The following is a 12904-nucleotide window of genomic DNA, read 5'->3' on the forward strand; positions in this document are numbered from 1 at the left end:
GCTCTTCCTCACCGGCGATGAGACTACCAGCGATGGCGGTAGGGTTCGGTGGTATTTGCTGTGGCAGGAGAGCGATGGAGCGAAGAAGAGTATGCCGAGGGGGATAAGGACATATTTATAGCCAGACAGTCACTGTTGGCGCGAAAATTTTGGACCAAACAACCCGTGCCTCTACGTCTCCGCATGACACGTGTAGTTCCCGAATAAGGCGGTGGAGATAGTGGAGATCGTGGTTATTCGATCGTGGGAAGTGGGGTTCCGTTACTGTGCATCAAAGAAACAAATTTTGAAGATTTCAGGATTTTCGTTACAAAATCATCAGCCGACAAGGATGCAGTGAGGATTTTGAACAAAGTTTCAAGTAGAACGCATATGAAGAATTGAATAGACTGGATGAGTATAGCATAGAGGGAAAGGAAGGTCCGATCACATTCACTTAGCAGAAATATCAACTTGAAGAAATAGCTATAAGTGAATGCTGTTGAGGACTTGAAATCACAGTCTATCTAGTCAAATGAAAGTCATCAAATGTTTTTGAAGATTTTGTGATAAATTGTCACAATGAAGAACAACTGTTTTGAAGAAAAACACATTTTGAGGAAATAGAACATTTCAAGAAAATCAACTTGAGGAATTTCACATTGGGCGGTGGCGTGACCCACCATATAAGAATGTTGATTACAGACGCCACGTACAATTGTCGTAGGGCCCTGAGAATCAATTTCTTCGTTGATTTCTTCACATTCAGAGTGACATTCTTCATCAGTTGAAGAAAATCGATTCATCATGTGTTGCACATCTAAGTCATCAATTTTGCATAAGTGTTAGGATGTGTGCATGTTTTTACAAAACATTTGAAGATTCTAAGATATTTAGCTCACACCGCAACTTGCAAAACCTTTTCTCATCCAAGGGCTTAGTGAAGATATCTGCCAGTTGATCATCAGTCTTCACATGGTCGATGAGGATATTGCCCTTGAGGACATGGTCCCGAAGAAAATGATGACGAATCTGGATGTGCTTGGTCTTCGAGTGCTGTACTGGGTTGTATGCAATCTTGATAGCACTCTCATTGTCACAGTAGAGAGGCACATTCTTCAAGTTGATGCCGTAGTCCTTGAGGGTTTGCTTCATCCATAGTAATTGAGCACAACAAGAACCAGCAGCAATGTACTCAACTTCGGCAATAGAGAGTGATACGCAGTTCTGCTTCTTTCAGGACCAGAAACTAGTGATCTTCCGAGGAAATGGCATGTGCCAGAAGTTGACTTGCGATCCACACGGTCACCAGCATAGTCAGAATCAGAATACCCTACCAGATGAAAATTTGAGCCCTTGGGATACCATAATCCTAGTGTTGGTGTGTGAGCTAAGTATCGAAGAATATGCTTCACAGCCTTATGGTGTGATTCCTTCGGTTCTGCTTGAAAACGTGCACACATGCAAACACTAAGCATTATATCTGGCCTATATGCACATAGATACAATAAAGAACCAATCATAGAACGATATACATGCTGATCGAAATCTTTACCATTTTCATCAGTGCCGAGGTGGCCGTTGGTAGGCATTGGAGTCTTGGCACCTTTGCATTCATGCATGTCGAATTTCCTCAGAACATCCTTGAGGTATTTCTCCTGTGATATGAAGATTCCATTGCTTTGTTGACGAATTTGAAGACCTAAGAAGAATTTCAGCTCCCCCATCATGGACATCTGATATTCTTCACTCATCATGTAGGCAAATTCATCACTGTATCGTTTGTCAGTACAACCAAATATGATATCATGGACATATATTTGACACACAAATAGCTCATTATCATAGGATTTAGTGAAAAGAGTTGGATCAAGTGAACCAGGTTTGAAGCCTTTCTTCATGAGGAATTCCTTCAATGTATCATACCATGCCCGAGGGGCTTGCTTGAGAATATAAAGAGCCTTTTTGAGTCAGAAGACTTTGTCTGGATTCTTTGGATCCTCAAAACCTGGGGGCTGAGCTACACATACTTCTTCCTCAAGCTTACCATTGAGGAATGCACTTTTCACATCCATTTGATATAAGATGATGTTATGATGATTAGCATAAGCAAGTAGTATTCGAATAGCTTCAAGTCTAGCAACAGATGCAAAAGTTTCATCGAAATCTATTCCTTCAACCTGGGTGTAGCCTTGGGCTACAAGTCGTGCCTTGTTCCTCACCACCTGACCGTCCTCATCTTGCTTGTTTCGAAAAATCCACTTGGTGCTGATGATGTTGTGCTTGCGAGGATCTGGTCGTTTGACGAGCTCCCATACGTCATTCAGCTTGAATTGAAGAAGTTCGTCTTGCATAGCTTGGATCCACTCCGGTTCCAGAAAAGCCTCAGCAACTTTTGAGGGTTCTGTGATGGATACAAAGGAAAAATGCCCACAAAAGTTAACTAAGTGTGAAGCTTTTGAGCGAGTGAGAGGACCTGGCGCGTTGATGTCGTTGAAGATTTTGTCAAGTTCTACTTCGTTTGCAATCCTTGGATGAGCTGGTTGAGGATTTCGTCTAGGCTGAGGAAGTGGTTCTGGTGCAATTTTTTGAGGAGCATCTTCTTGATTTTCATCAGTGGTGGGAATCGTTTCTTCACCAATTTCCTCTGTTGGGACAATGTCTTCAGTAGGTTTGAGCTTTATTGCTTCCTCAGGAGACAACTTATCTGGATCAGAAGGCAATTGCTCTCTTTGCGAGCCATTAGTTTCATCGAACCGCACATCTACACTCTCAACAACTTTGTTGTGATAGTTGTTGAAGACTCTGTAAGTGTGCGAGTCCTTTCCATAACCGAGCATAAAACCTTCATGTGCCTTAGGTGCAAATTTTGAGCTATGGTGAGGATCTCTAATCCAGCATTTTGCACGGATGACTTTTAAGTAACTTACATTGGGTTTCTTGTCAGTGAGGAGTTCATATGAGGTTTGCTTGAGGAATTTGTGAAGATATACCCTGTTAATGATATGGCATGCAGTGTTGATTGCTTCAGGCCAAAAGCGACGAGGAGTCTGATATTCTTCAAGCATAGTTCTTGCCATTTCAACCAGAGTCCTGTTCTTCCTTTCGACGACACCATTCTGCTGAGGAGTATAAGGAGCAGATAATTCGTGAGTAATACCAAGTTCATCAAGATAATCATCAAGACCAGTGTTTTTGAACTCGGGTCCATTATCACTCCTGATATGTTTGATCTTGATGCCAAAGTTCGTCGAGGCCCTTGAAGAAAATCGTTTGAAGATTTCCTGCATTTCAATTTTATACACTATGATATGCACCCAAGTATATCTGGAATAATCATCAACTATGACAAAGCCATATAAAGATGCTGCGTTGGTTAGTGTGGCATAGCGAGTAGGTCCAAATAAATCCATATGAAGCAATTCGAATGGACGTGTAGTGGTCATGATAGTCTTCGAGGGGTGCTTGGATCTGGTCATTTTCCCATATTCACAGGCACCTCAGAGATGATCCTTGGGGAATTTGACTGATTCGATGCCGATGACATGCTTCTTCTTCGCGAGCGTGTGCAAATTCCTCATGCCTGCATGACCTAGTCTTCGGTGCCACAGCCATCCTTCTGAGGTTTTTGCTAGTAAGCAAGTGGCTGGTTGAGGACCTGTAGAGAAGTCAACAATGTACAAATCCCCTCTTCTTACACCTTCAAGGACTTCGGATCTGTCAGATTCCATGATGACTACACATCTATATCTACAAAAGATAACAATCATATCAAGATCACAAAGTATCGAGACTGACATGAGGTTAAAACCAAGGGATTCAACAAGCATCACTTTGTCCATATGCCTATCCTTGGAAATAGTCACTTTGCCAAGTCCCAATACCTTGCTTTTACCTTTGTCAGATATGTGATTTATTTCAGAGGTGATGGAGTTAGTGGCATATTCATCAGTAAGCTTTTATCACCAGTCATGTGATTTTCATGAGTGATGGGGATCGTCTCTTCACCAATTTCCTTAGTGGGGACAATTTCTTCAGTAGGTTTGAGCTTTATTGCTTCCTCAGGAGACAGTTTATCTGGATCAGAAGGCAATTGCTCTCTTTGCGAGCCATTAGTTTCATCGAACCGCACATCTACAGTCTCAACAACTTTGTTGTGATAGTTGTTGAAGACTCTGTAAGTGTGCGAGTCCTTTCCATAACCGAGCATAAAACCTTCATGTGCCATAGGTGCAAATTTTGAGCTATGGTGAGGATCTCTAATCCAGCATTTTGTACCGAAGACTTTGAAATAACTTACATTGGGTTTCTTGTCAGTGAGGAGTTCATATGAGGTTTTCTTGAGGAATTTGCGAAGATATACCCTGTTGATGATATGTCATGCAGTGTTGATTGCTTCAGGCCAAAAGCGACGAGGAATCTGATATTCTTCAAGCATAGTTCTTGCCATTTCAACCAGAGTCCTGTTCTTCCTTTCGACGACACCATTCTGCTGAGGAGTATAAGGAGCAGATAATTCGTGAGTAATACAAAGTTCATCAAGATAATCATCAAGACCAGTGTTTTGAACTCGGTTCCATTATCACTTCTGATATGTTTGATCTTGATGCCAAAGTTCGTTGAGGCCCTTGAAGAAAATGGTTTGAAGATTTCCTGCACTTCAGTTTTATACACTATGATATGCACCCAAGTATATCTGGAATAATCATCAACTATGACGAAGCCATATAAAGATGCTGCATTGGTTAGTGTGGCATAGTAAGTAGGTCCAAATAAATCCATATGAAGCAATTCGAATGGACGTGTAGTGGTCATGATAGTCTTCGAGGGGTGCTTAGATCTGGTCATTTTCCCAGATTCACAGGCACCGCAGAGATGATCCTTGAGGAATTTGACTGATTCGATGCCGATGACATGCTTCTTCTTCGCGAGAGTGTGCAAATTCCTCATGCCTGCATGACCTAGTCTTCGGTGCCACAACCATCCTTCTGAGGTTTTTGCTAGTAAGCAAGTGGCTGTTGAGGACCTGTAGAGAAATCAACAATGTACAAATCCCCTCTTCTTACACCTTCGAAGACTTTGGATCTGTCAGATTCCATGATGACTACACATCTATATCTACCAAAGATAACAATCATATCAAGATCACAAAGCATCGAGACTGACATCAGGTTAAAACCAAGGGATTCAACAAGCATCACTTTGTCCATATGCCTATCCTTGGAAATAGCCACTTTGCCAAGTCCTAATACCTTGCTTTTACCTTTGTCAGCATATGTGATTTGCATCAGAGGTGATGGAGTTAGTGTTAGAGCATATATCTCCATATGTGGTTTTGGTAATTGATGACAATTCCTATGGACTAATGGTTGCCTTAAGTTATATTTATAGGATTTGTCCATAGGCACTTCTTGAAGTCCATCTGTTGGGTTCAAGGAGTTTATATGATGACCAAGGTGGTATTCAAGGTATTATCCAAAGAATGGTCATAGAGACACAAGGTTGATCAAGATCTCAGACAAAGAGTAAATCAAGATGATCGACACACAAAGCGTACAAGATGTACCGAGAGGGATCAAGTGATCCCATGGTATGGTAAGCATTGTCCATTATGTGTTTATGTACTAACCCATGGTCTTCGTGACAGTTCTATGTGGGGGTTAGGTGTGTTTCCATGGGCTTGCGTCAAAGAGAAGATCTCATACAACCCATGAAGTATGACGTCAAGTTGTGATCGTCATCAAGATTGCGATGTGCAAGTTCAAGTGGATCAGCACGAAGATATCATGCTTGAAGCTTGCTGTCCATTGACAAAGAGTAAATCAAGATGATCGACACACAAAGCGTACAAGATGTATCGAGAGGGATCAAGTGATCCCATGGTATGGTAAGCATTGTCCATTACGTGTTTGTGTACTAACCCATGGTCTTCGTGAGAGTTCTATGTGGGGGTTAGGTGTGTTTCCATGGGCTTACGTCAAAGAGAAGATCTCATACAACCCATGAAGTATGAATTCAAGTTGTGATCGTCATCAACATTGCGATGTGCAAGTTCAAGTGGATCAGCACGAAGATATCATACTTGAAGCTTGCTGTCCATTGTGGTGGCAATGGACTTGTGAAGATATGCTGAAGAGTGGCTCACCCATAGTGAGTATGGGGATCAATCAACTAGTCTTCATCAAGCCAACGCAATCAAGAAAGGTGGTCCATCTTGAGGAAGCCAAGATCATCATCATCTAGCTCAAGAGGACGAGGTGCAAGGTATAGGTTTGCCCTTGATAGGTTTTCTGGTTAGGATAGATTGCTGTACTATCAAGGTGGGCTCTCAAGTGAGTAGCTTGATCGTATCGTTCGTTGAGAGCTCAAACCATTTGCATCCTTGCATCATACTTCTTGGTTCTTGTTTGGTGTTTCTCTTTGTGAGTTTTAGAGCTTATGGTCATCTTCGTGACAAGCTCGAGTTCATCGAAAACGGAGTCCATATGCATCTACTATGATGTTTTCGATGTTGGAGTTTTTGCCGGTTCTTCATTCATAGAGATCTCACATCTCTATATCATTGGCATTTTCATCGCTGTTTGGATAGCTCTTGTCGTCCTGAATCCAACAAGCTTGGGTTTGCTCGATTCGGAGCTCGTATGCGAAAGTTATGGCTGTTTCAGTGGCGAGCGGTAGTACCGCTGGACCTAGTGGTAGTACCGCTAGAGTTGGCGGTAGTACCGCTGGCCCTAGCGGTAGTACCGCTAGCTGGCGGTAGTACCGCCCCTGGTCAGCGGTAGTACCGCTCCAGGAGCTTAGTACCGCCTGCCTAGCGGTTGTTCGTGGACGGACCTTTTTGCGATGACTTTCTTGGCGGTGGTAGTGCCTTTGCACTACCAGGGGCCCAGCGGTAGTACCACTGGAGTGCCAGCGGTAGTACCGCTGCAGCCCGCGGTAGTACCGCTAGCTGGCAGTAGTACCGCTTCAGTCAGCGGTAGTACCGCTGGGACTGCTGCAGCCAGCGGTAGTACCGCTGGAGCTCGGGTAGAGAGTGGGGGTAACGGTGTGATTCCTTCCCCCACTATATAAAGGGGGTCTTCTTCCCCCTTGGCCTTATCCATTCGTTGAGCTCTCGTTCTACCTCCATTGTTGACATTCTTAGAGCTTGCTTACTCTCAATCCCTCCAATGATTCTTGCTTGTTCTTGAGGGAAAAGAGAGAGGAGATCTAGATCCACATCTCCACCAATCACTTTCTCCTCTATGTGAGGGGAACCCCTTGGATCTTGATCTTGGAGTTCTTTGTGAGCTCCTTGTTCTTCCTCTCATATTTCTCCATAGCTTTCGTTGTTGTGGAGGGATTTGAGTGTGAGGGACTTGACCACTTCGTGTGTTCTTGCCATTGCATTAGTTGCATCGGTTTGCGTTCTCCACGGTGATACGTGGAAGTGAAGTTTGAGAAGCTTATTACCTTTGGTACTTAGTACCCTAGATATTGTTCTTCGTGGATGCTTTGGCGTCCTAGAAGCTTGGTGGTGTCTCAGAGCTCAATCATTGTGGTGTGAAGCTCCGGGCAAGCGTCGGGGTCTCCAATTAGGTTGTGGAGATTGCCTCGAGCAATTTGTACGGGTACCGGTAACCGCTCCCAAGGGTTGCCACGTGTACGGGTTCGGTGACCGCCCCCAAGGTTTGCCATTTGTACGGGTTCGGTGACCGCCCTCAAGGGTCCCTTAGTGGAATCACGACATCTTGCATTGTGCGAGGGCGTGAGGAGATTACGGTGGCCTTAGTGGCATCTTGGGGAGCATTGTGCCTCCACACCGCTCTAACCGAGATTAGCATCCGCAAGGGTGTGAACTTCGGGATACATCATCGTCTCCCCGTGCCTCGGTTATCTCTTACCCGAACCCTTTACTTATGCACTTTACTTTGTGATAGACATATTGTTTATTGTAATATATCTTGCTATCACTTAGTTGTTTATCTTGCTTAGCATAAGTTGTTGGTGCACATAGGTGAGCCTAGTTGTTTGTAGGTTTTGTGCTTGACATATTAAACGTTAGTTTTAATCTGCATTTGTTCAAGCCTAAACCTTAATTATTTTAAAGCGCCTATTCACCCCCCTCTAGGCGACATCCACGTCCTTTCAGTTAGTGGCATATTCATCAGTAAACTTTTATCACCAGTCATGTGATGTGTGCAGCCACTATCAAGAACCCACTCAGTATTCTTGGGTTTGTCATCCTGGAGATGAATTAGTACAGCTTACCATCCCATATGCTTCAGATTTGAAGAATATGATATTCATTTCATCAGATAAGAATTTCATCATAACAGAGATATAAGGATGTGTGAAATATTTCTATTTCATCAATCATTAGCTTGCGTCCTATCAAGCATTTCCTCAGGTCTCCAGCAAATCCTTCAGATGATGATTTTCATCTGGAGACCTCACCTACAGAAGTGATTAGTTCGATTTCTTCACCACCCACATCTGAAGGGGTGGCAAAGCATGCATCATCCTGCGAGCACCATATGAGAAAGGTGGCATTGAAGCCAATGCACTTGTATTAACAGTAGGGGGGTTAAAGTACTCATATGAGTATGCAGAGAACTGGTTTGAGGATTTATGAACATAATGATTTGAGGAGTAACGCTCATATTCATATTCCTTGTAGTTTCCCTGCATGTTAGACGCATTAGCACGAGTACGAGCATAATTTTGACCAGTTGAGGATTTTGATCCTCTTGAAGACTTTGGTCCTCCTGAGGAATTTGATCTGGGGTTCAGATTCTTCAGTGGTGGTGTCATGAGGACATTCACCTGAAGATTTTCAAGATAGCTTTTGGGAACCGAGATCTTCCTCAAGGGAGGGCCATTCCTGCAGTTAGTTCCAACATACCGAGCAAATACTTCACCAAATTGATTTTTGAACAGTTTATAGTTAGAGTTAAATGACTCATCTGAGGAATAGGATAATTCACATGAAAAGCCAGTTAGATTAGATGGATCAAAAGGAGGCCCAGTAGCAGCAACCCATGAGGTTTTGGGATACTGCTCAGGTTTCCAATAAGATCCATCAACATTTAATTTCCTCACGAAGGCAATTCCTTCTTTCCTCGGGTTCCTGTTCAAGATCTGCTTTTTGAGCACATCACAAAGGGTTTGATGTCCTTTGAGGCTTTCGTATATGCCTGTCACGTACAATTCCTTCAACCCTGCATTTTCATCAGTAACATTTGTGTTTTCCTCAAGTGAGGAAATAGACACAACAGGTGCAGTTGAAGAATTTGTAGCAATGGTAGCATTTGATGATTCTGGTGAGGAATTAGCAGTTTCGCGTTCAATGCATTTAAGACATGGAGGAATGAATTCAACCTGACCAGCACTGATCTGTTGAGCTAGTAATGAATCATTTTCCATACGAAGATCATCACGAGACATCCTCAGCTTCTCAAGATCAAGCTTTCTTTGAAGAAATTCATAGGAAAGCTTCTCATGATCAGTGAGGAGTGTATCATAATGATCCTGAAGATTATCAAATCTATACTGAAGACTTTTCACATCTTCAGTGAGGATTTGTGTAAGGTTCATTTCATCATTCAACAGATCATCACTTTTATCTAGCAGTTTCTGAAGCTTTTCCAGAGCAGTTTGTTGTTTAGTGGCAATGATAGCAAGTTTACTGTAACTGGGTTTCTTATAATCATCAGGTTTACAGTCACTTGAATAAGAGGAGGAGGCATTATTTGGTACCGTTGAACCTTTTGCCATGAAGCAATAGGTTGGAGCGAAGTCATCAGCATAGTCATCAGTGTGGATGGTGCAATCATTTTCTTCAAGATTGAAGATTGACTTGCTGACGAAAGTGGTTGCTAGTGCAAGACTAGCCTGTTCGGATTCTGAGTCTTCATCAGAACCCTCTTCTTCATCACATTCCTCTGATTCTGCCTCGGAGTCCATTTCCTTGCCAATAAGTGCCCGGGCCTTTCTGAAACTACTCTTCTTGTGCGATGAGGGCTTTGAAGATGAGGATTTTGAAGATTTCTTCTTCTTCTCCGAGTCATCAGAACTGTCATCCTTGTATTTCTTCTTCTATGATTCCTTTCCCCAACGGGGGCAATCAACAATGTAATGACCTGATTTCTTGCACTTGTGGCAGGTTCGTTTCTTGTAGTCCTCAGATTCAGATTCAGATTTGCTCATGTCTCTTCTTGAAGATTTACCGAATTGGCCACGTCGTGTAAATCTCTGGCATTTCCTTACGAGCATTGCAAGCTCCTGTCCAAATTCTTCAGGGTCACCAATGCTGTCATCTGTGTCTTCTTCTTCAGATGAGGAAATTGCTCTAGCCTTCAGTGCACGTGGTCTGGAATAGCTTGGTCCATATAGATCTTTATTTTCTTCTAGCTGGAATTCATGAGTATTTATCCTTTCGAGTATATCAGCTGGATCAAGCATCTTGTAGTCTGGTCTTTCTTGAATCATCAGAACTAAAGTATCAAATGAAGAATCCAAAGATCTCAGCAGTTTCTTCACAACTTCGTGATCAGTGATGTCTCGAGCTCCCAGTGCTTGCAGTTCATTTGATATGTTAGTGAGGCGATCAAAGGTGTCTTGGCAGCTTTCATTGTCATGTCTCTTGAAGCGATTGAAGAGATTGCGAAGAACATCAACACGAGAGTCACGCTGGGTTGATACTCCTTCATTTACCTTGCACAGTCTCTCCCAGATCAGTGTTGCAAAGCCCAAAGCACTTACTCTTCCAAACTGGGCTGGGCTCAGATGGCCACAAATGATGTTCTTCGCTTGACAATCGAGTTGCTTGAATTTCTTCACATCATCAGCAGAGACACTGGCAGAGATGATGGGGACGCCATGTTCCACAATATACCAGAGATCATTATCAATAGCTTGTAAATGCATTTGCATTTTGTTCTTCCAAAAGGGGAAGTTCTTTCCTTCGTAGGTAGGACATGCTGCAGTCACCTTAAACATGCCTGCAGTCGACATAACTAAAACTCCAGGTGGTTAAACCAAAATCACACAGAACAAGGGAGTACCTTGCTCTGATATCAATTGAAAGTGCGTTATATCGACTAGAGGGGGGGGGGGTGAATAGGAGATTTTTAGAATTTCATCACTTAGGAAATTCCTTTTGAGGAAATTCCTCACCGATGACTAACTTACAGCGGAAACAGTAAAGGATCAAAAGTACAAAGTTTCACAACAACAGTTTTAGAGTGAAGAATGTGAAAACAGATTGCACTGTGAGCAGGCACGCAAAATACAGATGAGGATTAACTGACGTGAAGAATTTGGGGTTGAGGAAATTCACAGAAAATCTTCAGCAAATTCCTCAAACAGTAGCAGTGAAAGTCATCAACACATAATACGAGGAAAGTAAGGAGTTGAGGAATTAGAACCCGTTTCTCAGTGAAGACAGTCTATGATGACCCAGTTCCAACTGCTGTGACAGTCGTACATCTGGTTTGGATAAGACCAATGACTTGGCGTGGCTATCAAAACGGTCGGAACCCTCAACTGTGAGAGTCCTCATGTCACTCGTATTCCTCACTTGAGGCTTTTGATAGGATTAGGCTTGGGTTGAGCATCATGAGGAAATTCATTCCAAAGTGTAACTTTGACCCCCTTTAACAGTACGGTGTTCCTATTACTCAAATGCGAAGAAAATAAAACAGAAAGTGTAAATCTTCATGCTTCAAATTCTTCACAGTGATTTTCTTCAGGACACACCGGATTCCTCAATATCAGTATCTTCATGAGGAATATCAATTTCATCGCAGATTCCTCGCGATTCATTTTTCAGCTTCACACCAATTTCTTCAACTGAAGACATATATTTTTAGGGGTCGATATTCTTCAAATATCTCAAACTCCTCAATGACTTCTAGATCCTGTGTACACTTATAAACACATTAGATACTTAACCTATAAGTCTTCAAACCACCAAAATCACTAAGGGGCACTAGATGCACTTACACGGACGAAGATGGTCCGACTCCGGCGTGGTTCCGGCGACGGCGAAGTCGAGGCAGTGAAGCTCTTCCTCACCGGCGACGAGACTTCCAGCGATGGCGCTAGGGTTCGGTGGAGTTTGCTGTAGCAGGAGAGCGGGAGCAAAGAAGAGTTTGCCGAGGGGGATAAGGACATATTTATAGCCAGACAGGTACTGTTGGCGCGGAGATTTCGGACCAAACAGCCCCTGCCTCTACGTCTCCGCAGGACACGTGTAGCTCCCGAACAAGGCGGTGGAGATAGTGGAGATCGTGGTTATCCGATCGTGGGAAGTGGGGTTCAGTTATTGTGCATTAAAGAAACAATTTTTTGAAGATTTGAGGATTTTCGTTACAAAATCATCAGCAGGCAAGGACGCAGTGAGGATTTTGAACAAAGTTTCAAGTAGAACGCATATGAAGAATTGAATAGACTGGATGAGTAAAGCATAGAGGGAAAGTTGGGTCCGATCACATTCACTTGGCCGAAATATCAACTTGACGAAATAGCTATAAGTGAATGCTGTTGAGGACTTGAAATCACAGTCTATCTAGTCAAATGAAAGTCATCAAATGTTTTTTAAGATTTTGTGATAAATCGTCACAATGAAGAACAACTGTTTTGAAGAAAAACACATTTTGAGGAAATAGAACATTTCAAGAAAATCAACTTGAGGAATTTCACATTGGGCGGTGGCGTGACCCACCATATAAGAATGTTGATTACAGACGCCGTGTACAATTGTCATAGGGCCCTGAGAATCAATTTCTTCGTTGATTTCTTCACATTCAGAGTGACATTCTTCATCAGTTGAAGAAAATCGAGTCATCATGTGTTGCACATCTAAGTCATCAATTTTGCATAAGTGTTAGGATGTGTGCATGTTTTTACAAAACATTTGAAGATTCTAAGATATTTAGTTCAC

This window comes from Hordeum vulgare, chromosome 2H (genome assembly GCF_904849725.1).
Source record: "Hordeum vulgare subsp. vulgare chromosome 2H, MorexV3_pseudomolecules_assembly, whole genome shotgun sequence".
Classification (NCBI taxonomy): domain Eukaryota; kingdom Viridiplantae; phylum Streptophyta; class Magnoliopsida; order Poales; family Poaceae; genus Hordeum; species Hordeum vulgare.